This window comes from Eptatretus burgeri, chromosome 1 (genome assembly GCF_056783735.1).
Source record: "Eptatretus burgeri isolate ZD-2024b chromosome 1, Ebu_testis_v1, whole genome shotgun sequence".
Classification (NCBI taxonomy): Eukaryota; Metazoa; Chordata; class Myxini; order Myxiniformes; family Myxinidae; genus Eptatretus; species Eptatretus burgeri.
In genome coordinates this window covers 85,754,943-85,780,384 of record NC_140961.1, presented here as the reverse complement: position 1 = coordinate 85,780,384, position 25,442 = coordinate 85,754,943, and the positions used below count along the sequence as shown (strand labels likewise).

The window sequence follows — 25,442 nt, the reverse complement described above, 5'->3', positions numbered from 1 at the left end:
GCTGATCCATAATTAAACTTTTGCCTGTGCAACTGTTTTTGGTCAGATGTACTTGCTGGCAATCCTGTCATGGGCTCATATTTAGGGGACTCACTTCCACCTGACTGGCGACTGAGGGTCCATCTTCATCATACACCACCACCAAGCTTTTGGAGATTTATTTTGAGCTCCCATCTTCCTTTCATAAAAACTTGATGAAACCTAAATGTTAAATTTTGCGAAGATTAATAACACTGAACAACAAAAATTTTTTACTGGAGATGTGTAAAGTGATCTAGACTAATTTGGGTACGCTGATTTCAAAAATCATAACCGTTTTGCTGTATCACGTCAGGATTTTCAGTAACAGAAATATTCCCATTGCCTAGAAGTCAGGATTTCAATGAAATCTACAAAAATTGATTTATTCATTTATTTCATCATGAATGCTTCAAAATTATAGAAATTACAGAAAAACTCCACTAGAATGTAATTAAAAATGCTTTAGGCATTTGGCTTTGCGTTTGTGCTGCTCTGTGTCAGTTTCACGATGCAGGAACCAGCAGAAATCGCCCATCATGTTCGGGTTGTGCCGCCCTTGGTAACGCGTCTCCATGAGTGAAATCTCTTGGTGGAATCGCTCGCCGTGCTCGTCCGAGACTGCTCCCAAGTTGTCAGGGAAGAAGTTCAGTTGCTGGTGTAGGAAATGGATTTTCAGGGACATCCTGGAGCCAAGTTTCCTGAAGGACTCCAGCAGCTGCTGCACTATTTCTTCATAGTTGTCCACGCGCTCGTTCCCCAAGAAGTTGTCCGTCACAGCTTTGAAGCTCCTCCACGCTGCCAGCTCTTTGGGGTTTAGAGTTGTCGGAAAAGTTTCGTCCTTCATAATCTGTCGGATTTACGGTCCAACAAAGACACCAGCCTTGATCTTGGCCTCTGACAAGGTGTTGCCAAACTTTTCCTTGAGGAAAAACCCACGCCCATTCAGATCCATTGCCCGTACAAAACTTTTCATCAAGCCGAGCTTTATGTGGAGTGGTGGAAGGAAAACCTTGGCTGGGTCGACAAGGGCGACATGCTTCACGTTGTGTCGACCAGGTACATGCTCTTTTCGCTCTTCCCAATCTTTCTTCGTCCAGTGATTCTTGTCGTCTCTGCTATCCCAGAGACAAAGGAAGCACATGTATTTCGTGTAGCCTGATTGCAGCCCTAACAACAGCGCCACCACTTTCAAGTCTCCGCAGATGTGCCAGTTGAAGTCATTGCACTTGATGGAATCAAGCAGCTGCCGCATAGTCTCATAGGTCTCTGTCATGCCGAACGCGTGAGCCAGTGGGACTGATGGTTTCTCGTTGCCATTGTGGAGCAAAACAGCCTTCAAGCTGTTCTTCCCCGAGTCGATGAAGAGGCGCCAGTCTGCAGGATCGTGATCACACCCAAGTTCTTTCAACAGACCGTTGATGTCACTGCAGAATGTCATCGTGTCTTCCATCTCAAAGAACTCAGCCATGTCTCTGTGACGTGCTCTGAACAAGGATATCTTGGTGTTAGGTTCAAGTAGATTCCACTGCTGCAGCTTTGATCCAAGCAGCTCTGCCTTCGCCTTTGACAGCGAGAGATCTCTTACAAGATCATTTAAGTCTCCCTGGTTCAGAAGGTGTGATTCTTGAGTGTCGGGTTCAACAGGTTCATCATCACCATCCTCTTCACCACTGCTTACAGCTATGTTCTGATCAGCTGGAGGTGTTGGAACGGGGTTCTCGTCATCATGAGGCACAGGTTTACGAGCAGAGACGCAGTCAGCGTACTTGATGTGACCTTTATTCTTCTTGTTGAAGCCGGCGATGCTTGTGCAGCAGAAATAACAATCATCATGATGATTCTGCGGCTCACGCCATATCATGGGCACCGCAAATGGCATGCTCGCGCGCTTGCCCACCAACCACTGAGTCAAGGTTGTGTGACAGCTTGTGCAGCAGATGTGTGGTGTCCAGCTCTGTTCTTGGTCCCCCACCTTACACCCGAAGTAGTGAAAGTAGGCGGCCTTCATTTTCACTGCTGTAGATATACTTCGCTGTTGATCTTTTTTGGTATACCGACCACAGACATAACAGAAGTTGTCAGGATGATTGGTACAGGAACGCCTACTCATCTTTATCTGAAAGAAAGAAATATAACACAAGTTAACAACAATTGTACGAAATAGACATGTTAAAGACATATGTAAATTTCATTGAAATCCTGACTTCTAGGCAATGGGAATATTTCTGTTCCTGAAAATCCTGACGTGATACAGCAAAACGGTTATGATTTTTGAAATCAGCGTACCCAAATTAGTCTTAATCACTTTACACATCTCCAGTAAAAAAATTTTTTTGAAATTTGTTGTTCAGTGTAATTTGTATTATGTTGTAAGCTTCTGGATTATACACAGAAACAACAAACAATGTCAAATAATTGAAGCCAATGGTATTCAACAAATACATGTAGGTATATAATGAGCAAAAATCTGTATCTCAGCATTGGAAAATGAAAATGTTGGTGTTTCTTAGGCTATTGTGACCATCTCAATTCTATGGCATTTTAAAAATCCTCATACACTGTTGTGTTGGAATTTAATTGGCTAGCAAAGAAGCTTTTTAAAGGATGGGTTAATCCCCCCTACACACGCCCGGAATTACAGATTGGTGACGCTTAATACTTATCACCAGTTACATTATTTTTACCCAATATAACCTTCCGGTACACACCGAGAGTACAACCACCAGTTTTCAACGCATTTTGTCCAGCAGTTCAGGATTACATAGAACTCAAACAAACAAATCAACAAACACACACTTCTCAGATTATATATAGTATGATGGCAAGGTGTTGACAAGGTAATATATAGATATACACACATACACACCTTTTAAAATCCACAAATTTATAACATTGGATAAAGATCAGTATGCATGTATAATTACCTTTTTGTTTTATGCCATCATGATCGGCTTGAAATGTCCAAGAACGTTAAATTCCCCTTCATAATAATGAATGATCCGAAGACGAGTGGAATGATGGCATTTTGAGCTTCAAGAGTAATTTAAAACACATCAACGTCATGGATATGACATCCAACTTGAAATCGTTCGTCTGCTCTTTTACGTCTTGACATTGTCCCAACCTTCAATATACCACATCTTCATTTTGAACATCACATGGTATAATAAATGGGCTATGTGAAACGTTCTGTCCTGGATGAGAAGTAAAAAAAATAAAAATTAATCAATGGTGATTGTTTTATTCGTAAAAAGCAAAGAGACCTTTTAATTGTGGCCAATAATAAAAAAGTTGAAAATGATGAATAAAAAAAAATGTCGAAAATGTCTTCATAATTCACATAAAAAGTACACTAATGTCTGTCCTGGATGTGATTTATGTGAAGCTCTTCCATGAGTCTGAGATCAATGTAAAAATTAATAACATGTTTATTCATTTTAATGTGGGGATATTTTCACACAATAATAATGATAATACAATCCATTATCAGTGTTATTACTGTTATTTTATACATAACCTGTGGGTGCTGGTTGCATCATTGCTGGGAGCACAGCTGTGCCACTGATGCAGTTCCCCCTGTTTCTAGTAAGCTGGTACTCATTTTGCTGACCTCAGAAGGATGACAGGCTGAGTCAACCCACCTGGTGTGAGTTTAACGTCACGACAGGAGCTCAAACGCAAACCTGAATATCTTAAGGCAGCCATCTTAACTGTTAATCCAACACCAAGATCATGTACTGTCCATCAACATATTATATGTGCAGTAAATATTGATAAATTAGACAATTAATCTAAAGTAAGTAAAGAGATAACATAGATGAAATTCACTTATGAAACACTTATATTTAAATATTGGCTGACCTGTATGTTATCCACATCTGAGAATTTACCACAATAACACTGCGACCTCAGATTCGGATCCCAAGCTGGTTATATTCCCACTAAAACAAACAAATACAATACGAGGACTGGTAATTGTACTGGAAAATACATTTAATTCGCATTATTTTGGTAATCAAATGAGAAATAAATATTATTTTTTTCTTTTAAGTGTCGTGGCAGGCCAAACGGTCCTAAGTATGCCAAATGTTATCGAGAAAATGTGCATATAATTAACTGGATTTCCTGAGAAAATGGATGCAACATTCATGTCGCTAATTACATAGTAACAGAGCATAGATCATGGCAAAACAAGCACCAGGTTACCCATTTATAAACGGAATTACAGAGACAGCAAGGGTGCATGCATAATCGTAATCAATAGAACAATCATGGATTAAGAGTATTAACGGACAAAAAACGTGGAGAAGAAAACTCAGAGCATGGGATTCAAAACCCACAATGCAACACAGAAAAGAGTGTTAGGCAATCAGAGTAGTGCTTACCAAACTGGCTATAACAGGCAGTTTATTATTATTTCCCCACTCAAAAACAAGGTTTTCTGCCCATTGGAATCTTCCTGTGGGAGTTGTATACCCAGGGACTGCCACTCTCCCACAGCTGGCAAGTGGGTCGGCTCTCTATTTTATACCATCTTGCATCTGGACTTGCTTCTCCTTCCTCCATCCTCCCCAAGACACCACAGGTCACAGAAGTTACTCAAGAAACCCTGACCTTCTCAGCCTCCCCGAGTCCAGATAAATCTGTGCATATGCTTTTTCGGAGCAATGCCCAGGTGGCATTAATATCAAGGGAGATGGAGATGGAAGACTAGTCCTGAATTGAGAGGGCAGCTTGCAGTTCCTGCCAGTTAGCCTGAGTGAACTGCCACATTCTCTAGTGTTGAGAAAGCTCTTTGACAAAAGCCAAAAACATGTTCACTCTTATAAGCATGTGATCAGATGAAACAATTGGAGTAGTGGAGGAACAGGAGATCCAAGGAGGAAAATTGGTCATCACCAAGTCCAGAAGGGGAACTATTTTCATTGACAGAAATATGGGTCAGAAAGTTCAATAATTGCATCCTTTACTGTGCTGCCAATGTCTGGTTGTAGTGGCAACAACCCCCAGCCAATTATAATAGTGACAGTTGAAATTGCCGCAGATGAGAAATAAAGATTTGAAATGAGTGGTTACAAGTTGGTATATATATATATGTAAAGCTCATTCCAACCATTGATTCATTGACACACTGACTCACTGATATTAAAGTTTGGTACCTTCTGGGTGACAAAGAAAGCTGAAATTTTGTGTGCCGGTGGACATCGAAGCCGATACATTGGGAAAAATCACAGAACCGTCGGAAAGCATCCACAAATAAAAATATACATTAATGAAAGAAATGAATGAAAAAACAAATGCAGGTGAGCGATCCGAGACAATGGGGAAGCACGGTTCATTATTACTTACAATGCGTAAGCATACCTCATGAGTATATAATTTTATATACATATATATTTATATATGTATATGTATATGTATATATATATATATATGTATATATATATATATGTATATGTATATATATATATATATATATATATATATATATATATATATATATATATATATATATATATATATATATATATATATATATATATATATATATATATCTACACACACATATATCAGTGGAGCATGCACACTGCAAACAACGACTCATGTGTATCCTATGTACAGGTGTAATAAGTTTTATATATTTGATGACATGGATTGTGAGATTTGTATTCAAGAGCATGAGGTTACAATGACATGCAAGCCAAAACAAAAATTAAAAATGTTGCTGATTCATTGTTAAATTAACCAAACAATGACCAGAAAAATGGCAAGCCATCTGACCCAAAATGCAATATAATTAAATATGCAACATTTAAAATGTGCAATCATTACTGCGAATACTTAGTAAGTAAATATTGCTAATTGCTATATTAGTTAGTAATTACCAATCTTGAAAACATATCAACACTTAAGCACATCACAGATCAGAGACAGACATCGGAATCATTTGTAATTGCTTCCTTTCTAACGTATAAATTCCAGTCTCCTTTGACTGTTTTACAAGTTCATTACTTCAAAACAGTTGTTCACCACCACCTCTTATCGTCCCCCATCCAAATCCTCAATCTTTTCTACCCCCGTTAATCCACCCCAAACCCACCTCCTTCAAATTCCCTGCTTTCCTTCCTGAAAGTCCCTGTAATATTCATCTTGTATACTCTGTGTTCCCTGCCCCATCCCTCTCCCTTCAACAGATCTCCTAATGTCTCTGTTCCCCACTGTTTTCTCCTTCCCACTCCCGCCACTCTTGTCTCATGCCCCCCCCTCCCCTCGCTGTGTGTTGTGTGTTAGCTCTCAGATGAGCCTCGACAAGGGATACAAAAAAGTATTAGGAATGACAGGTCGAAAGAAGGAATTACAACATGAGCGGGAAATGGGAGATAGAGACAATCAGATGGGTAAGCTCAATTAACCGAAAAGGTCGGCTCAAACTAGCCGAGAAAGACACACAAGATCAAAAATAACCAAATGGGCACACAAAAGATATGACAACAAAAACATAGTATGAATAGCAATCGACAAACAAAATTGATTACAACACAGACAAATCCAGAGCGGGCTACTTACCTTTGGGAATCTGGTCACAGAGAGAGGAAAATAAGAGCTTCCACCACTTGAAACTGGAAGTTCTGAAGGAAAGGATCATGGAAAAGAACACTATGAAGGACCATCCACTGTTTCCACTCAAAGATGAACAAGAAATCAGTCAACCACATGAGGAGGGGGACCTGCATATCAAAGGAAGACAATTTAGACCTCAAGGCTGGATGCCAGACTATCAAAAACTGGAGAGATATCCACAAATATGGCTCTAACCTCTTGCTTGTGGTTTAAGGCATCCATCCACTGTTGTCTCAGAAGGAGTGACATATCCAAGTTGGAATTGCCAGCTCAGAATAAAAATTGATTGTCAGAGATTAGCGATTTAGAGAAGAGATAGTACCTGAGATCAGATGCAATGGTGAACTCCATTACTTTTCGAATCTTCAGGAACCGTTCCTCTGTCCCATCACAGAGCTCTCCTTTTCTTTCTTGGGTCCTTCTTGGATAGTCAACTTGCTCCATATTCGAAGGTTGCAAGCATTACTCCCACCAATAAGAAAGGTTCCAATAAGGATTCCCAATAGTTCAGACCTATCAGCCTTCTTCCCCTCATTAAAGCAGTAATTCCATTATGATCATTTGCAGGAGAGGTGTCAGTGATATTATTATTATGATTTTATTCATAACCTGTGGGTGCTGGTTGCATAACCTCTCGGTGCTGTGGGTGACCAATTGGAAAGAGAATTCTCCATAATGGCAGAAGAGAAGTCCACATGCTGAAGAGAAGTCCCACCAGGTGGGGTCAACTCAGCCTGTCATCCTTCTGAGATTCTGTAAAGATTGAAATTATGGGTACAGCAAGGGGTGGATTTGGGACTTTGGCTTTTTGAGTGAAGATTGTGTTTAATAACTCTTTTTTTACACAAGGATACTTACAAGGAACTTTGGCACAGGAGGCAATTTGGCCCATCATTCCTGCACTGCACCAATCCTGGTATCAGTATCCATCCATACATGCTACATATCATCCAGACAAACCAATATACCCCATACCCCTCTATCTGCAATGCATCCAGGTACCTATCAAACTCCAGTTTACACTTCTCTACAGCCTCTGCTGCCATTACCATTCTGGAGAAACCACCCCATGAATTAATCACTTTCCGACTGACAGACCCAGCCTGAAACTGTCCTAACTCTCATATTCTTTACTCTCAAGCTAAGGCCCCTGGTCTTAATACTGTCGACTCTGGAAAAACTCCACTGCGCCTAACTTGTCTCCACCCTTAATTAATTTAAAATCTCATTTTTTGTTGAGTAGTGTCCAACATAATCTCATCCTTTAGGAGGGAAGAAATGGAAGGAGAATGTGGACCAGACACAAACATGATAATCTCTCACCAGGCTTTGGAGGATGTCGAGAAGCTGGATAATTTTCTTCGCATGTGAGTGATTTCAGTCCTGACATTTTTAGGACAGAAACACAACAGTTGCAAGCTCTGTGGAGAAACTTCAGATTGTTATTAGTCGGATTTGCCTTCCAGAAGAAGAATTGAATACTGCGAAAGACTCGCCACATTGATGTACCGAGGGTTGAGATTGGAATCCTTATTGGAACCTTTCTTATTGGTAAGAGTAATACTTGCAACCTTCTAAGATGGAGGAAGTTGACTTTACAAGAAGGACCCAAGAATGAAAGAGGAGAGCCTGTGCGATGGGGCAGATGCACAGTTCCTGGGGCACAGTTTTTGTTGTCCTGTGCCAACAGACAAAACTGTTGAATGCCAGATGGCATGAACTTGTGAAAAAGTTAAATTAGTCCATCGTAGAATAAATTCCAGGCACAGTCATTTGTCGGAGCTGACACGATGATGGACTGGTCTTGAATGGAGAAAGCGGATTTTCGGCCAGACCAATTGGCTTTACCAAATTGCCTTGCATTTGCATGTCTGCACTTTGAGGGTTCTCCAATAACTGCCATAGTGATGCACAATTTTACCAAAACATGCTCAGAAGAGCCTGAATGAGCTGAGGAAGAGCTGGACAAGTTTGAGGAATAGTTTTGACATGGCGAGATCTGATATCGAATTGCGTGGTAGCCATTTGGGAAGATACTTGTTGAAAAAGAAACAGACTGAGGAGGTCCAGCCATTTCCCAGAATGATGTATCTGCTCAGCTAAATACTGAAGTAAGTGAACAAACACCAGTCCAGTGTACATGGTGAAGATAAAAAATCTCCACAGATTAGGAATTACAAACAGGGGTGAAAGGAAAGTAGAGTGTGAATGTTTAGACAGAAAGCCGCATATATGGAGTCATTGGAATTGGAGGATGATGGACCACACAAAGAAGCAATGCATCCAGGAGAGGCACACCAAGCCATATGTACAATCTCGAAGGTTGGGGTAGACCAGTGAGGGGAAAGGTTTGGGAGGAAGCGAGGAATGAACATACACAATGACACAAGCACCAGCATAGGTATCAGGCCCATCCATGGCAGAAGAGACAGAATAATTCGGCTTCTGCAGATTTGTGGGGTCAATCTCATGGCTGCACACCTGTATGCACAAAACACAGGCTGACAACAATTGCCATTAAATCTTCCAAAGCATTTAAGATACCTTTGCACAATTTACACAATATTTTGCCAAATAAACATCTTTTAAATAACGTGAGTTGTTTTTTTCTTCATAAAGATGTAAATGTATAGTTTGTTCATCAGGGATACAAAATCTTCTGTTGGCTTAGTGGTTCGGGGGGGGGCTGGCTGGGGATCCTCGGGTCCTGAGTTTCAAGCACTGTTTGTTGCTGAATCAACACCAGGTGGAGTCAACTCAGCCTGTCATCCTTCTGAGATTGGTGAAAAGAGTACCAGTGCACTGGTAGAGAGGCACAGCATCAGTGGCACAGCTGTGCTCCAATAAATGATAGCCACCTGGCAGCCAAGCTGCCATATGCATGAAAAAGAATCAAGTATACAACCAAAGGAGGATTTCAAAGTAAATTCATTCATGATGAAAACAGGTATCGAAACAGCATAAGTGTACAATCAAGTACACCACATTGACTCTAGGTTAAAAACATTTCTTCCTCTAATTACTGTATATGATTGCTTTGTCTGTAATAAAAGTAAATATTTTGTTTCTATTACTTGTTGGGATATTTGCTGGAAGGTGACAAAAGCATAGTTGCGGCGGTCCAGCCAAACAAGCGGCTGCCTCTTGGTTATCTTCGCTCATGCATCCGTCTCTGATTATCTTGGCTCACGTTTCTCATTCCCTCTCTGTGATCAATTTTGGCATGCATAATTTCCTTGTAAAAACAGCAGTGCGCGCGCGCGCGCGCGCACACACACACACACACACACAAACACACACACACACACACACACACACACACACACACACACACACACACACACACACACACACACACACACACACACACACACACACACACGAAAAGCACAATCTATTTCACACTTATATGGAACATAAACCGGCTCTATCCAGACATGTCATAGACAGCAGATGTTTCATAAGATTTCATCAGAACAGTCGCTGTCACCACAGACACAGATTTATGGCAAGCAGGACAAGATGCAACATCTTGGCATGCGTCGAGGCGGTAACGATAACCAAGCCTGTCTGTTTTGTTTCGCTTTTCAAATGCAAAAGACTAATGAACAGTGCAAGAGCAGATGAATGGAGCTCATTTCTGGAGGCTCCATTTTTCCCCCTCTCATGTCCCTGCGCCTTGTGAGATATTGTTGGTTCAGCTGTAATTTGCAAGCAGCATTGCCCGTAATGGCTATGGCCCAATTCCCGAGGATGAGGTTGGATAAAGCGCAATATCGAAGATATATTTTCAGGCGTGAGGCTCGATGATGCTGTGTAAATTTCAGATGTGTGCTTGCTTGCAGAGGCTCAATTGGGGGTGCTGGGTTCGCTCAACAGTCCAACATCCTCCTCTAAATTTTAAGGGCCTTGAGTTCACATCCAGGTCACCCATGAACCTTAGTAGTAAAATTATTGACCGATCGAGAAATTTCATCGCCGTGCGTCGCACGAAAATTGAAATTGTAGAGGAATCGAAATAGAAATGGTGTAGTGATGCCTTAAAGCCCTCCATTTCGCTAGGATTTGACTTCAACTGAACAAGGAACTTGGCAACTGAACATAAGACATCAATTTTCCAAAAATGTAGAACTGCTAACATCACAAATTGCTTTTCACGATGAAATGTTCTCCTGGGGTTTTCTTATTCTCTGCTGTTCTCCTTCAGTTGGGTAAGATGTTTCAGATAGTGGTTGCTTTTTACCTTCGCATTCTGTGAAAGGTTATGTTTTGGTCGGCGTGTATTTATTTATTTATTTATTTATTTATTTATTTGTAATCTTGTGATTCGTATAACTCAAAAAGTATTAAACCGAATTGCATGAAATTTGGTGGGATGATTGGTTATTTGCCAGGAAGCATTCGATTAGATTTTGGGATCGTTCGGTTTAAAGGTCGTCAAGGTCACGAAAAGGTCAAAATGGTCTTTTTACGATAACACTGTCAATTTTTATTCAATTTGCATGCAACTAACGCCAAAATGTTCAGAATTCAACGCCTCATCTTGTGATATGCAATATGACACAATGACGCCCATACTCTTGTTACCGGTTCGGGGTCAAAGGTCAGGGGGGTCACGACCTTGAAAAATATACGTTTTTTGTCATAACGCGGTCAATTCTTGTCCGCTTTACATGAACCCAGCACCAAAATGTTCAGAATTTAATGCCCAATCTTGTGACACAATGACGTCATAAAACATGTCACCGGTTGGGGTAAAATGTCGGGGGGGGGGGGTCACGCCCTTGAAAAATATGCGGTTTTCGGCATAACTCAGTCAATTCTTATTCGATTTGCATGAAACCAGCATCAAACGAGATTACCTTCTCTTGTTGAAACGTTGTATTCACCGAGCTTGCGAGTGAAGACTCGCCAAAGTGACGTGAGTTGATTGTTGTTTAGTCCGTAGCCCCCGAAAGTCGGGGGGGGGTCATGACAATATAGAGATGTGGTTTGTGTCATAAGACCATTCATATGAAACCAGTTCCCCACACTCATACCAAGAACAAGAAAGTAGTGGCGGCAAAGGTATGCGCTCTATGAGTGCCCGTTCTAGTTCTTTGCTCTATTTTGGTCCATTGATCAAGAAACTAAAAGAAAACTAGTCCTCATGATGCCAAGAATACATTGAATAAAAAATAGTTATGAACCAACAGCGTTTTCATCGATCTATAATTCCAGCAATCTCTCTGTGTGTGTCTGTCTGTTTGTCTGCGACCGCCGTTTCTCGACGAACGCCAGTCCGATCTCATTGAAACTTGCCAGGAATATTGCCAGGGACCCCCGGATGTGCCTTTTGTAGATTTGAAAGCGATCGGACAAGCGGTTCCCAAGTTACGGCCATTTATCTGCCGACCAATGACAAGACACGGTGCTATGACACCCATCACTGCTGAGGTATCCCATCACATCACTGTGCAGCAATCTCAGCCATCCAGGACAAAAAGGGTGTGAGCCTACTCTCGTCCACTCTCCATGCTGTTTCCTCAAGTAAATTTTAGCCTATTTAACAATCCCTGCCTGGTTTATGTGTGAGTGTATGTGTAAGTGTATGACTGATCCCAAAGAAGGGTTTAAATATTTTGCAATATAAAGTATAATTATTTATTAATCATCGTCATTCATTGTTTGCCTTCATCCCACAAGATCTGTCTGTTTGTGCCTCGTGCCTTTGTCCTTTTATTCAATATATCCTAATTCCATAAGATTGTGCGTGCCTTCACAATCTACCTCCTGCACGTCGCTCGTTTCAATAACATTGGTTTTTCCTTCGGGATCGAAATTAGGCAAAAACCTTGATAACCTACGTGGGGTTAGCCCATGCTCAAAATTGGATTGCTCACCACCGCTTGCATGTGCGATCGCCTCTATATTGACACGAAGGCAGCCATCCATGAAGCGAATACTTTGGCGTTTTGCAGCTCCTCACCCCACTCATCATTCACAGTCGTTGGGTGGGCCATAATCATGACATTATATACATACACACACATGAAATTTTTTTTTCGTACCAGCTGCATTTTCTGGATCGTATGTATAACCGAGGAAATTTTCAGAAGCCTTAACGTTTACTAAAAATAAAACCACAGATTGGTAAAGTACAAATGTTTGACAAATGATTTCAGAGAAATGTAGAGGTTTTGTTGATTTTTTTTTTCTTACAAAATAACGATGTCCATAATGCCATTGTTTTTGGGTGGTCGCGAGACTACCATTATTCTCAGGTTTTCCATCTGTCTGTATGTATGTAATGGACAGCTCTGGAGGCCAGAGGATTCAACCGATTTTGATGAAACGTGAATGGTAGGTTCATACCAGGATCTAGTTGTATGCTTTTGAGCACCGTTGCTATGGACGCCACCGTTGCCTAGCAACGGGACTTTAAATTTTTGAAAAAATCCGAAAAATATTTTTATGTATATCTTTTTCGAAAATCAAAAATCGGCTTCTGTGCTTTTATGCGCACTATAATCAACCTTTTTGTCAAAAAATTTCAGCCCGATCCGTCAAAAACTGCATGACTAGTATGCAATTATATAGCGACCACCCATGTTGCCTCCCGGCTTGTATACTAAAAACCATGCTGACTTTAGAATGGTGGCTGCTGGAAACACATGAAACACATCGTATCTCGGGCTCAAGACCAGTCAATAATGACATCCAATGATGTGATAACAGAATGAATGTCTCATGAGGTCATTGATGTGGATAAGCACCATTGTAATGAATAACAACTGCAACACTCCCTGATGATCCCTGATCCTTCATCCCTGATGAAGCCACCAGAAAAATACAGAGAGTTTTTACTATTTCTGGTGCAAATCAGCCTCCAACTGTGTCAGAGTCTGCACAGGAGTGTTTATTTTCTTTAATCTATGCCCAATAATGTCTTGTCTGCTCTATTGGATTTATATCAAGAATCCTTCCTGGCCAGGGCAATAGTGTGATGTCATTGTTTCCCAAGTGGCTAACTGTATGAAAATGGTTGGATGTGGCATTGTCATCCATAAATACAAGCCTTATGAGAAGTGAGTGGCTGTCAAAATGTGGAGCAACAACACAAGCAAAAATGTCCCTCTGGTACTTTTTTCCTGGCAGGTTACCTTGTACAGTGACAAGGTCAAGTTTAGAATCATAACAGGCAGCCTCATTTCATAACTGATCTGCCAGCAAACGGGATGGGATCTCCAAAGTTCTTGGGTGTTTCGGCTGTGTTAGGTTGCCGCCAAACCCAAGTTCTACCATCAGTCATGTGCAGTAGAAATCGGCTCTTGGCAGACCAATGAATCTTCCTCTAAGATGCACGATTCCAGTGCTAACATGTCCTAAACCATGCCAAGTGGACTGCTTTTTCTTCTGGGGTGAGAAGAGGGCATCATATCGACCTCCTCGTTTTGTTACCTCCAGCACTAAGCTAGTTCCCAATAATTGTTGAGTATAAGCTCTGAGGCTGATTCCATGAATGCCACAACACTACTTGTGGCAAAATAAATACATCTGACAACTCTGATCAGAGGTGCATTTTTCTTTCTGTTGGAGGTCACCCTGCTTGTCCAGATCAAGTCCTGTCTTGAATATCATTAATTTGTCATATATAATACAAATCTGCTGATAACAGTAAGATGGAAGTCAAGTTGATGTCCATTTTTATTGGGGGACATCTCAGCATTGTTCATCCAAATAATTTGCCATCTTTGGGCTTCACTAAGTCTTCTAGAGGCCTTAGTAACACAGTCTGCTGATGGCAATACACAATATGGTATAACTGTCTTCTCCAGACTGGCCAGCATAAGGTGTTTTTCCAAGATGATACCCCTGTAAGGCTGCCTGTGCTCCGTGTGTAAAATTGCTTTGGCCTAGTGATGAATGAATGCACAAACTAGGCACGAGGGTACTTTCATTGATGTTTGAAATATAATTTGAAGTTCATTTATTTTATATTTTGCAAATAGCACTATTTTGTCGGAGTGCTTCACTATTTTTTGTTTTTTTCCAAGTGTTTATATTCCTCAAGGTTGGAAGGAAAGGTATGCCCACTTGCCTCTGAGCTTTCTATCCTGGATTCGAAACTTAGCCCAGCTATAAACTGTCATCCATGTTTTCACATGCAGGGCGATGCATCAATGTGTGTCCTATCCCTTAGATATATGTAAACCTGGGTGTCCATCTGCTTTCATTAGTTGGTTGAAATTCAACATCCCACAGTGTCCTTTGAGAAAAGTCGGTGAGCTATCGCCAGCACTCTGAGCAAATGACAAATCTCACCGAATTAGTTGAATGTCAGGCCACGTTAGCGAGTTGTGAAAGACTTGGGCGAAAAACTTTGTCAAGTTGACCCCACAAGAAGGTGTGAATAATTGTGGCCATGAAAGAAAGAATACATATTCCTCACTTCATTAATTTTTAGGAAGCTTCCATTCATCAGAAAGCAATCTACACTTCTCCATTGTATCTATATCATCTGGATGTGAGAGAATCTAAAACTGACAGACAAAGCAAAGAAAATGACACTCTGCCTCCACAGTCTTTCGTTTTCCTTTTGACTCCTAAGTGATTGGAATTAATTTTCGAGGCTTAGCTTTAAAATCCATACTTGCATCGATAAAAAAACAAGATTTAATGTGATCAAAGTCTATTTTGGCAGCAAATCTTTCAGAAATCTTTAATTGAGATCATCCCATAATATTGAAGTCCAAATCCAGATCGATTTTCAATAGGATTAAAATAGAGTAGAATCACCAAATTCCAATTTTATGCTGCATTTGATTAGAAATTGAATTACTGCTCAGTTAGTTCTGAGCCCATGCATTCAAATATCTAAATATAGTCAGCACATGAATGCATAATCAAAATATCAATTCAGATTCACAGTGATATTCAAACTAATTAAATGCAGTCAGTACGGATTCACTAAAGGGAGGTCATGTTCAACAAATTTATTGGAGTTCTATGAAGCAGTTTCTGACTGTGTGAATGAGATAAGTGCAGTGGGTTATATAGACCTTCACAAACCTTGTGATAAAGTAGCACATCCATCCATCCATCAGGACCATACTCTGCACGAAGTGTTGGTGCTGCCAAAGCAGTCTCCTGGGCCATTCGGCACAATTCTGGACACGGCACCACTCCAACACAGGATACTCAAATGGCTCAATCATTCCATCAACCTGGTACTCATTTTGCCGACCTTAAAAAGATGACAAACTGAGGCAACCCCACCTAGTATTAATTCAACAGGGAAGCAGGGTTTGAAGTCAGGATTCTCAGATCCCAAGCCCACCAAACTAACCATTAAGCCAACACCAAGCATACCACAAATATGTCTGTCATCTAAGGTTAGTAGCTAGTAGAATAACTAACTGGATTAGTGATACTAAAGGAAGCAAATAGTGACTGAGTGAGAGGATGTCTGGCTGGGAATATGTAAGTAGTGAAGTACCTCATCCAGAGATCAGAACTCGCATCATTGTAAATTCATAATTTTCATCAACAATTTGGATACTGGGAACAAGAGTCAGCTTGTCAAATTTGCAGATGACCTGAAGCTTGGAGGTAAGGTAGATAGGAGAGAAGTGGGGAGGGGGTGGGGACTGAAGTGAGTGATCACATTCAGGAAGGTTGAGATACTTTATAGATTGGGCAAAATATTGGTAGATGCAGTTTAAAAGAAAGAGATGTTAAGGCCCAGTCACACCTTGACGTTTTAGCCAGCTTATGCCGATTTTTTGAAAATTTGTCTAAAACGCTGGTACACGTCGAATACGTTATGGGTAAGTTTTGATAACATTGAGAGCACGCTGAAAAACACTGCCATACGTCGTTGTACGTTGGCTTTAAACGTTGTACTTTTCGTTTGTCCTCAGATTCTCCATGCTTGAAATTTTAAGACTTATGCCAGCGTATGACTCACACGTTCCGCATAATGCTGGCCATAAGTTGTAGGCACGTCACGCGATCTTTGACACACATTTACACACGTTACTTGGAAGTTACTCATAAGTTGAAACACGTCGATGTAATGTTTAGCGTACCCGAAACTTATTTCTAACCTATGAGTCACGTGTTGTACTCACGTTATGCGATCGGTGACACACATCGACACACGTTACTTGTAAGGTACTCATAAGTCGAAACACATCAAGGTAATGGTTTGCGTCAGTGTTCCAGACTCCCTGGTTTTATTTTTATTATTTTTTTCTCTTCCTTCCTTCGGTATGATGGTAATTTTGACACTTCGATTTCTGGTGCGGTTATAATATAATATAATTAATAGGCTGCCGCTCAACGATATAAATCATAACCGCACTGTACACTGAACACCGTCATACCGAAGAAAAAAAAAAAACCGGGAGTCTGGAAAACTGACGCTAACCATTACCTTGACGTGTTTCGACTTATGAGTACCTTTCAAGTAACGTGTGTCGATGTGTGTCAACGATCGCATATCGTGCGTACAACTTATTCCCATCGCATGCGGAGCGTGTGTCATACGGCAAGTACATCGTAAAATTTTCAACATGTTTAAAATTACAAGACGTACTCCACTTACTACGACGTATGATAGCGTACTTCAGCATTCTATTCACGCATACCAAACTTACCCATACCATATTTGACGTGCGCCAGTGTTTTAGATGCATTTTTCAGAGGTCTGCATACGCTGGCAAGATCGCCAAGGTGTGACTGCGATGTTGACACTTCCATTTCTGCGGCAGTTATGATCTGAATCGTTGTGCGGCAGCCTTTTCATAACATACGCCACGTCATCGTCGGCGATGCGTGCAGCGTGCTATGCATAAGTTAGACTATCATTGGGCATAGGTTGTGAAGGCCGATAACAGGTTCAGCATTCGTTGGTATAAGTTATCTATAACACAACGAAATGTTCTGTGTCCATTACTAATATGTTGCGCATAAGACCAAGTCGTTATGAATACGTCCGAATCTTAAAAAAAAACATCAAAAGTTCAACGTAAGCCAGCGTTTTACATACATTTTAATACGTTGCCATTGCTGGCTAAAACGTCAAGCTGTGACTGGGCCTTTAGGTTTGGATTTATATCAGGACTCCTTCCTGGCATTTATATCAGTATTGGTAAGAATAATCAAAAAAAGAGATTACATAATGCAAGGGGCTGTCTTGGAGTGTCACACAGGATAAGGATCTGGAGATTGTAATAAATATGGGGGGAAAACAAACAACACAGTGCCAGGCAGGCATAGGTAAAGCTAATCAAATGGAAGACCATGAAGGAACCCGAAGAAGTAAAGAGCAAAGATAGTCATCATGAGGAACCTGGATAGGAGTCGGGTTTCAGCCGCTACTCCGCAACCCCAGACCCAGACAGGTGCAGCCAAGTGAGCTTTACTGAAAAAAAATTCTGCAAGAATTCACTTCTCTTAAGAGAGTTAGATAATGAAAGAGAGGAATAGAGAGCAAAAGAGATGAAAGAGAAGAAAAAGCAAGAAGAAGAATGACAAAGAGAATTGTGACAAAATTATAAAGAAATATGAAAGCAACAAAGAACAAAGCTGTCAGGAAGAACCCAAAGAGATATATTTCGGAAGTTACTAACCAGGCTCAAACACATCAACATGTATAAGCTACCAGAGTCTGTCTTCTGATTTATAATTTCTCCCCCGATGAATACAATCTTAAAAACAGGGATTAAGGTTGTATCCATAGGGGGATAAATTATAAATCAAAAGAGGTAGTGTAAACACTCCACACAAATTTAGTGAGGCCTCATCTATCATTTTGTGTTCAGTTTGGTCACAACATCTGACGAAGGATGTGGATGCCTTTGAGAGTGTTTTATTTGGTGTAGTGTGACTTGATTGATTCCAGGACTAGTTGGACTAAGTGAGGATGAGGGGCTGAAGGAGATATCACTTTACATATTATAAAGGAGGTGATTGCAAGGGGATCTGAAAAAACTAACTGGAAGGGATTAAACTGTGCTTATGTGTAAAAGATATATATATATATATATATATATATATATATATATATATATATATATATATATATATATATATATATATATATATATATATATATATATATATATATATAAATATACATTTTTGTTAAATTAATGCCTCCGGTGACAAAGTTGCCAGTGGCAGACTGTGTGTCCGTCCGTCCATACATATACACATTACATTTACAGATTATCTCATATGCTCACATAAAGTCAATCCTCTCACATGTTTGTTTCTTTCCTTTGTTTCTCCAACTCCCCCGTAACCCAAATCTTCACACATTCCTCTCTGTCTAATTACACTGCAATTGCACCATAGACACACCAGTTCTCTTCCCTCCTCCCCCATATATATATATATATATATATATATATATATATATATATATATATATATGTATATGTATATGTATATGTATATATATATATATATATATATATATATATATATATATGTATATGTATATATATATATATATATCTTCTTCTTCCGGCTGCTACCGTTAGGGGTCGCCACAGCGGATCATCCGTATGATCCGCATAGTGATTTGGCGCATGTTTTACGCCGGATGCCCTTCCTGACGCAACCCTGGTCACCTCTTACGACACAAGGATATGGTACAGCTATTTTAACCGGGGTATACACCAGCCCAGTATACTGGTACTCATTTCGCCGACCTCGGAAGGATGACAGGCTGAGTCAACCCCCTGGTGTATTAATTCAGTGGCCCAACGGGGCTTGAACTCAGGACCTTTTGGAACCCAAGCTGCTGCCCGAACCACTGCGCCAACACCATAAACATATATATATATATCACTTCACATAAACCACCACTCAATATCAAAGCTCATTTCAAATGGCGTTACTGAAGACTGCTTGAGATAAGGCAAAATGTCTCATCTCTGTATTCAAGGAAAGTATCAAAGTTGTATTATATAATTAATTATTATATAATTAGTGACTGTTAACGTTAAGACAGTGCAGAGTATGCTTGCTGTGTAAAACCTCCTGTTCCTGAACGAGGCCAAGTAAGTACATGGGCACCAAGGCACAACTCGGAAGCACAATACGCTCTTTGAGGAAACAGTACCGACTGTTTGGCCAGTGCACTCCAGGCCATGGTGACGACGTTGGCTGTGAAGCTTTGGAGAGGGAGCGGAAGACTTTTTTTGGGGGGACGCCCCAGAAGATGGCATGCCCACATCCTTTTCAGAAGTATCATCCCTCTTCCCATCACTGTACATTGCGTCATCGCCATCCTTTCACCCTGTTCCACAACAGCCCGAGGCAACACCAACCTGCACGCATGGGCCAGACTGGACCAACATCCAGCTTGTGCCTTGCTCAAGCCCTCACTCATTCCCCATTGTTGTGCGTGTCCCTGTATTTATTTTGTCTCCATTTATCTCCTCTTAACATAAGTTTCCAGCTCATTGCTCTGCCAAGTTTGGCCTTGGAATGAAGCGATCTTTTTGGAATAGTGGTATAGTGAATGAAGTTTCTTAATCACCTTTTTGGTTCTTTGTGGGGGTATTACATTTTGGTGCTCATCTCCCCCTGTCACAGACAGACCATGTCAATGGATAATCTGACCTAATAACTGGAGTCATTAATGGGTATTTAGGTGCAAATAAAGCGTGGGTTGGGCTGTGGCTACATTTAAAAGATTTTTCTTTAAAATTAAGCACTCGTGGGAACAATGCACAAGTTGACAGATATTCATGCAATGGCAGACGGTGAGAAACATGTGCTTTGAGGCAAGCCAGGTCCCTCCAAGTGAGGAGGATCCTCCCTCATTTCAACGTCGCTCAGAACTCCTCTCTTATGGGTTCAGAGAGGTCGAGTCAGGTGGCTGACACAATGTCCACCCAGGAATGACAACCCAAAATGACAACCATGGGAAGTAAATTAGAAGATGTGGATTTTGAATACAAGGATAGAGGATGAATGGGGGGTAATTGAAAGAAAGACAGCTGAATATGTAGAAGCATGGCAGGGAGAACTAGAATGGCACATGGTCGAGCACATACTTCTGCCAGGCTGAGCAGTTTATGTTTTGTATCCCACTGATAGGATACCTGTCACCTAACCAACTCATCCACAACTTATTGAAATATGATGCTATATATCTTTTTTGGCCCCATCTCTCAATGGTGCAGAATCACTTCAAAATATTTCGGATCCTGATTCGGATCTTCATAAAAATCAAATCAATTAGTCCTTGTCACACACCCAACCAGTTCAACAAGCTTGTTCAAATCCATCCATAACTTTTTGAGATATTGTGCGATTTCTAGTTTTTGTCCCTCTCTCTCAATGGTGAAGAATCACTTAAAAAATTATCGTATCAGGAACTGGATCTTCACGAAAATCTAATCAATTAGTTTCAGGATATTTACACCCAATCTGTCCTTCAAGTTTCATCCTCATCTGTCTATAATGTTTTGAGATATCCTGCTCACAGAAAAACAAACAAACAAACAGACAGGTGAAAACATATCCTCCATCCACCTTCGGTGCCACAGGTAATTAAATTTTTAATATTGAAGAAGGCAGAGTAAAATGGTCAGAGTAGAGGAGGAATTTGAAAACAAAATCTGGTCCAAAAATGGGAGGGTTGAACGAGTGAAGGATGATCTGGAGGGACTTCAAGCTGGTGTAGATGTCAATATCCACAGGCAGGCAAATTAGGTGCAGAAAGTGTTGAGGTCGCACAATAATTTGGAAGAGAAAAGTAAGGTTTAGAGGACTGGGTCATGAACCAGGCAGTGGTCTTTGTGGAGAGAGGCCTTAAGGAACCCAAATTGGCTGAGGGGGGAAATCACTGACTTGACAGAGGAGCAGCTGGTCACGGGTGTAACCAGGCTGAGGCAGACGAGGAAGTTGCCTCGTCGCTCATTTCCTGAAATATGATCTGGCCTGAGCCCTCTGGCCATTTGAGCTCCCTGGAAAGTAAACTATCAAAGCTACCCGGCAGTGCTCTGAATACTCTTATCTCCACTCCTATCACAATACCTAAATAGGACAACCCCCCCCCCCCCCATGTTCATTCAATGCGGTTGAAATGAACATTAACATTTTTAAATTTTGAGCATTGAAATTAGCCAAGAATAGGTTTCTCAGCATCAAAAATGCATTGGCTCCTGGGGGCCTTGAGTGCCCCCCAGACCCCTTACCGTGATGGCTTCGCGACGTTTGCGCTCGCAATGCTGCGCAACGCACACCGTCACATCAACCAAGTTCACCTCTCTTTGCCTCATCGCTTTTGGACCTCTGGCTACGCCCTTGCTGGTGATGTGATAAAATAGGATTAATGAGGTTGACCCAGAAGACCCTCAGCACCGGCCATATTTGAGCCCCGAGGTGAGGCCCCTAAATTGGATGCAGAGCCATGTGGGTGTTTGATCCCCAGGCTGAATTTGGACAACCGGGAGTCAAGCCAATGGGTCTCTGAAAATACCATTTCCTTTCTACATTTTAATGGATCAGGCAGCTTCAAGGCTTTGCTCACACAATTTGAGTGCTTTTATCCTGGCCTAATGGGTGGAGTGAGCGAAATCTGGTGGCGACTGTAGGAGCCAGCTACAGATGTTCTCAATATGGTCTCAGATACCATATTGAGTACATCTGCTCAGAGATGCCTCATTGCCCCATCTCTCAATGGGGAAGACGGTGGCTGGTGTGAATGGTGAGAATGGTAATGGCAGTACTGCCATTAAGCAGAATGGCTTAAACAATACATGTTTACAGGTCATATCTCCACAAGATATCCCTTATTATGACTTCAAAAGTCTCTCTCATGGTATAAGGCATTGGACTTCACACAAGTCTGCGTGATGTTAAGTTTCATCAAATCTCACCATGCAGAATACATCATCTGTATGGTGAGATGAGCAGCATTTGTATCTTCGGCACCCTGAACCATCAGTTCAGTATGTCAGTGCAGTGTGATCTGGTTTGGGTGCAGCTGCATCACTGGAAGCTGAAGGCTGGTGAGACACTGCAGCAGCTAGCACAGAACTTTTACCAATCTGTGAGGATTGCATGTCGAGAAATTTCAGCATAGGTGTGGGAGAGCCTGACTGGAAAAAATTAAGGCTGCTTTTCCCAATCCTTAACTCCACATCTTGGTGGAACTCCAAGTATCAGCGACTGTGCACTGGGCTGCCGAGCGCACAACCAGGCTGAGCTTTTTGTGACACCCAGGCAGTGAACCGAAGAGGCTAGCATTGATGGTATGCCAGGTGGATGTTCCAGGTGAATAAAAGCTGGAGGGAAAGGGTAAATCTCAGATGCTAAAGGGATAAGCCTGCAGCTGTCAATTTTGACATGGGCAAAATTGGCAGTAGGGAGGTCACAGCAGTGTGGTCTGAGACTGCCATTGGGTCATCCAGTGTCAAATCCAGAGGGGGGGGCAAGGGGGAGGCATAGAACAGGAGGGTTGCTTCATCAGATTTTGGAGGGGTCCATTCATGGGTAATTGTTTCCAGTGTCGAAAAAGGAGCCACACCCAGCAGTCCTGCCATTCCCCACCCCAACAGTGATCTCCCCATTGGTCTTATGGCCCAGAGCAGAGCTCTGGTGAGTGGGGCCAACAACCACTGCTCGTAGCCTGAGAAATAATGGGAGCAAGGAATATCGGCCTTATGGGGCCATGCTTGGCTGTTGAGAATGGTAGTAAGCATTCTTCGATGGTGACCATAGTGAGCTGTGGGAAAATTGGCCTGGAAAATTTGTGTGTTCAGTGTAGGGTATAATGTGAGTATATTGGGGGACATTGGGGCAAGTTACACCATCATCAGCCAGTTAGTGTTAGACCAGAGTAATGGAGACTGGGTCAAAATTATTAAGTTAGGACACAGCTTCCAATTGGCTACAGGAGCGATGACACTGATAATGGCTCTTTGCGTTTGAGCTATGGTGATGGTCAAGTGGGCAATATAGGGGCAATTACACCATCGAGTTGCTTAAAAACAGACTTTTAGTGGTAAACAGGAAAGTATTTACAAATGAGACAATGGCTCAATCAATCAAATATTTACAATGCTTTTCACATTTCCCATTACCCTTACACAATATATCTGCCCTTGGAACCTTATCTGTCACGTAGCAGTTTTACAATAACTGACACAGCATGCATCCGCGGAAAAGAGAGATAGGTACAGAAGTTTAGATAGTCGGAGCAAAAGAGAAAGCTGGGGTCATGTACCGTGCCCCTTCACATATTGTGCTGATCTCGTTGGCTAACACCACCATTGGTTCTGACAGTGTCTTGGTGCTGGACCCCCTCACATTCTGCTCTCAGTCTCTCCTCGCCATAACCTATGCACTTCCCTCTCCCTGTGTTTGCAATGTGCCATCCGTGGCACAAACTCAATATAGTTTTGGTGGGGAAACGCGGGAGGTGTGCGAGGAAAAGCTCTGTCTGCATTATGGCTCACTTGCCTTTGTGGTCTTTGATGTCATGTTTTGCAGCTTGTGGCAGCTGCTGATGGCAAGGCCTTTAAGTGGGTGGTAAAGTTCCTGGAAAATGAACACGTCCATCAACCGGGCTGAGATGCTGTTGGGATCTCCTTCCTCCAGTGTCCTTTTTCTATTAACGTCCATCATGAATTGATATGGGCAGAGTTGAATAAATGTGCTGTTTCCTCTTCTCGGAATGGTGTATGGTGAGATGGTGGGTAAAATTGATTTAAATTGTTCTAGACAGAACAAAAGGGGGAAATGTGGAAGTGAAAAATAAATCCAATCTTATAAAATGTGCATAATAATCTGCATTAACAATTTATGGCTATGTAAGGTGATCATAAAGCACTGTGAATCACAGGACTGTCACCAGACCTTGGTGTTTCTGTATTGATTATGTTTTCAAATGCTTTTAAATGCTAAAAGATGTGTAGAATTTGTTGTAACACGTTCTAATTAACTTAAATCGTTTTTATTGAATCATGGGTGAATGGCTTAAACTGTTTGGTGAAAAGCAAAGTGCCTTCATGGCCTTGTGGTTTGGTTTCTGTACTGCCTCATTGAGCACTTCCTCTTTGAGCTGAAATGTGGTGTTATACCTCTGTGTTTTGTGATTAAACACCCCAGGCTTGTGCCTGGGGTAAGTGAGTTGACATTAATTATTGTGTAAACTGTGTAAAAAATGTATTGTGCTTCGGGGTGAACTAATTCAACCTTAGATCTGCTGATAGAGACTTTGAGTGCTCCTTCCCCTTTCTCCCCTCTTCACAAGTCTCTGAATTGTTTATTTTGTGTGCAAAACATAGTATGTTAATTAGTCAGTGTCAGATGTCTTTAACGTGGCCCATCCCTATTTCCAATTTGTATATGTCAGTCCTTCGGCACTGTAAAGCCAGAGGAGTTTCAAAGCTGATTGATGCTTTGCTTTTCTCCATACACATGACAAATAAACTGATGCAACCAAGGGTGGTCTTTGGGAATGCACAGTGGATACAGCGATTCCATGTATATGTCCAATTTGCATTGTTCTTTCACCATGCCAATGTATTTTAATGTCTAACTGCAATAACGTCTTATAACATTTTTTATTGTGATCATGATTATGTATTGTATGGCATTTACCTGTTGACAGCGGTCAGAGATTAATTATCTTTATCATGTCCTCACTGAACTATTTTCCAGAATGATGTGCTCTTCAAATCTCATGAACAGACAAAGTGGAAGTTTTCAATAGGATACTGGTGTGGAGACTGATAAATTGAAGAGTTCAACAAGTGAATGTCTGAGTGACTACAACTTACAAGAGTGCA

General features: G+C 41.3%; 1 long non-coding RNA gene across 1 annotated transcript in view; it reads left to right on the top strand.

Moving 5' to 3' along the window:
- LOC147034893 (uncharacterized) overlaps nucleotides 1-25,103 on the top strand; it is a 27,156-nt gene extending 2,053 nt beyond the window's left edge. Inside the window, exon 3 of the long non-coding RNA XR_015060690.1 lies at nucleotides 24,142-25,103. This is a non-coding gene — a long non-coding RNA (uncharacterized LOC147034893). The remainder of the gene's footprint in view (nucleotides 1-24,141) is intronic.
- The last annotated feature ends 339 nt before the right edge of the window (nucleotides 25,104-25,442 follow it).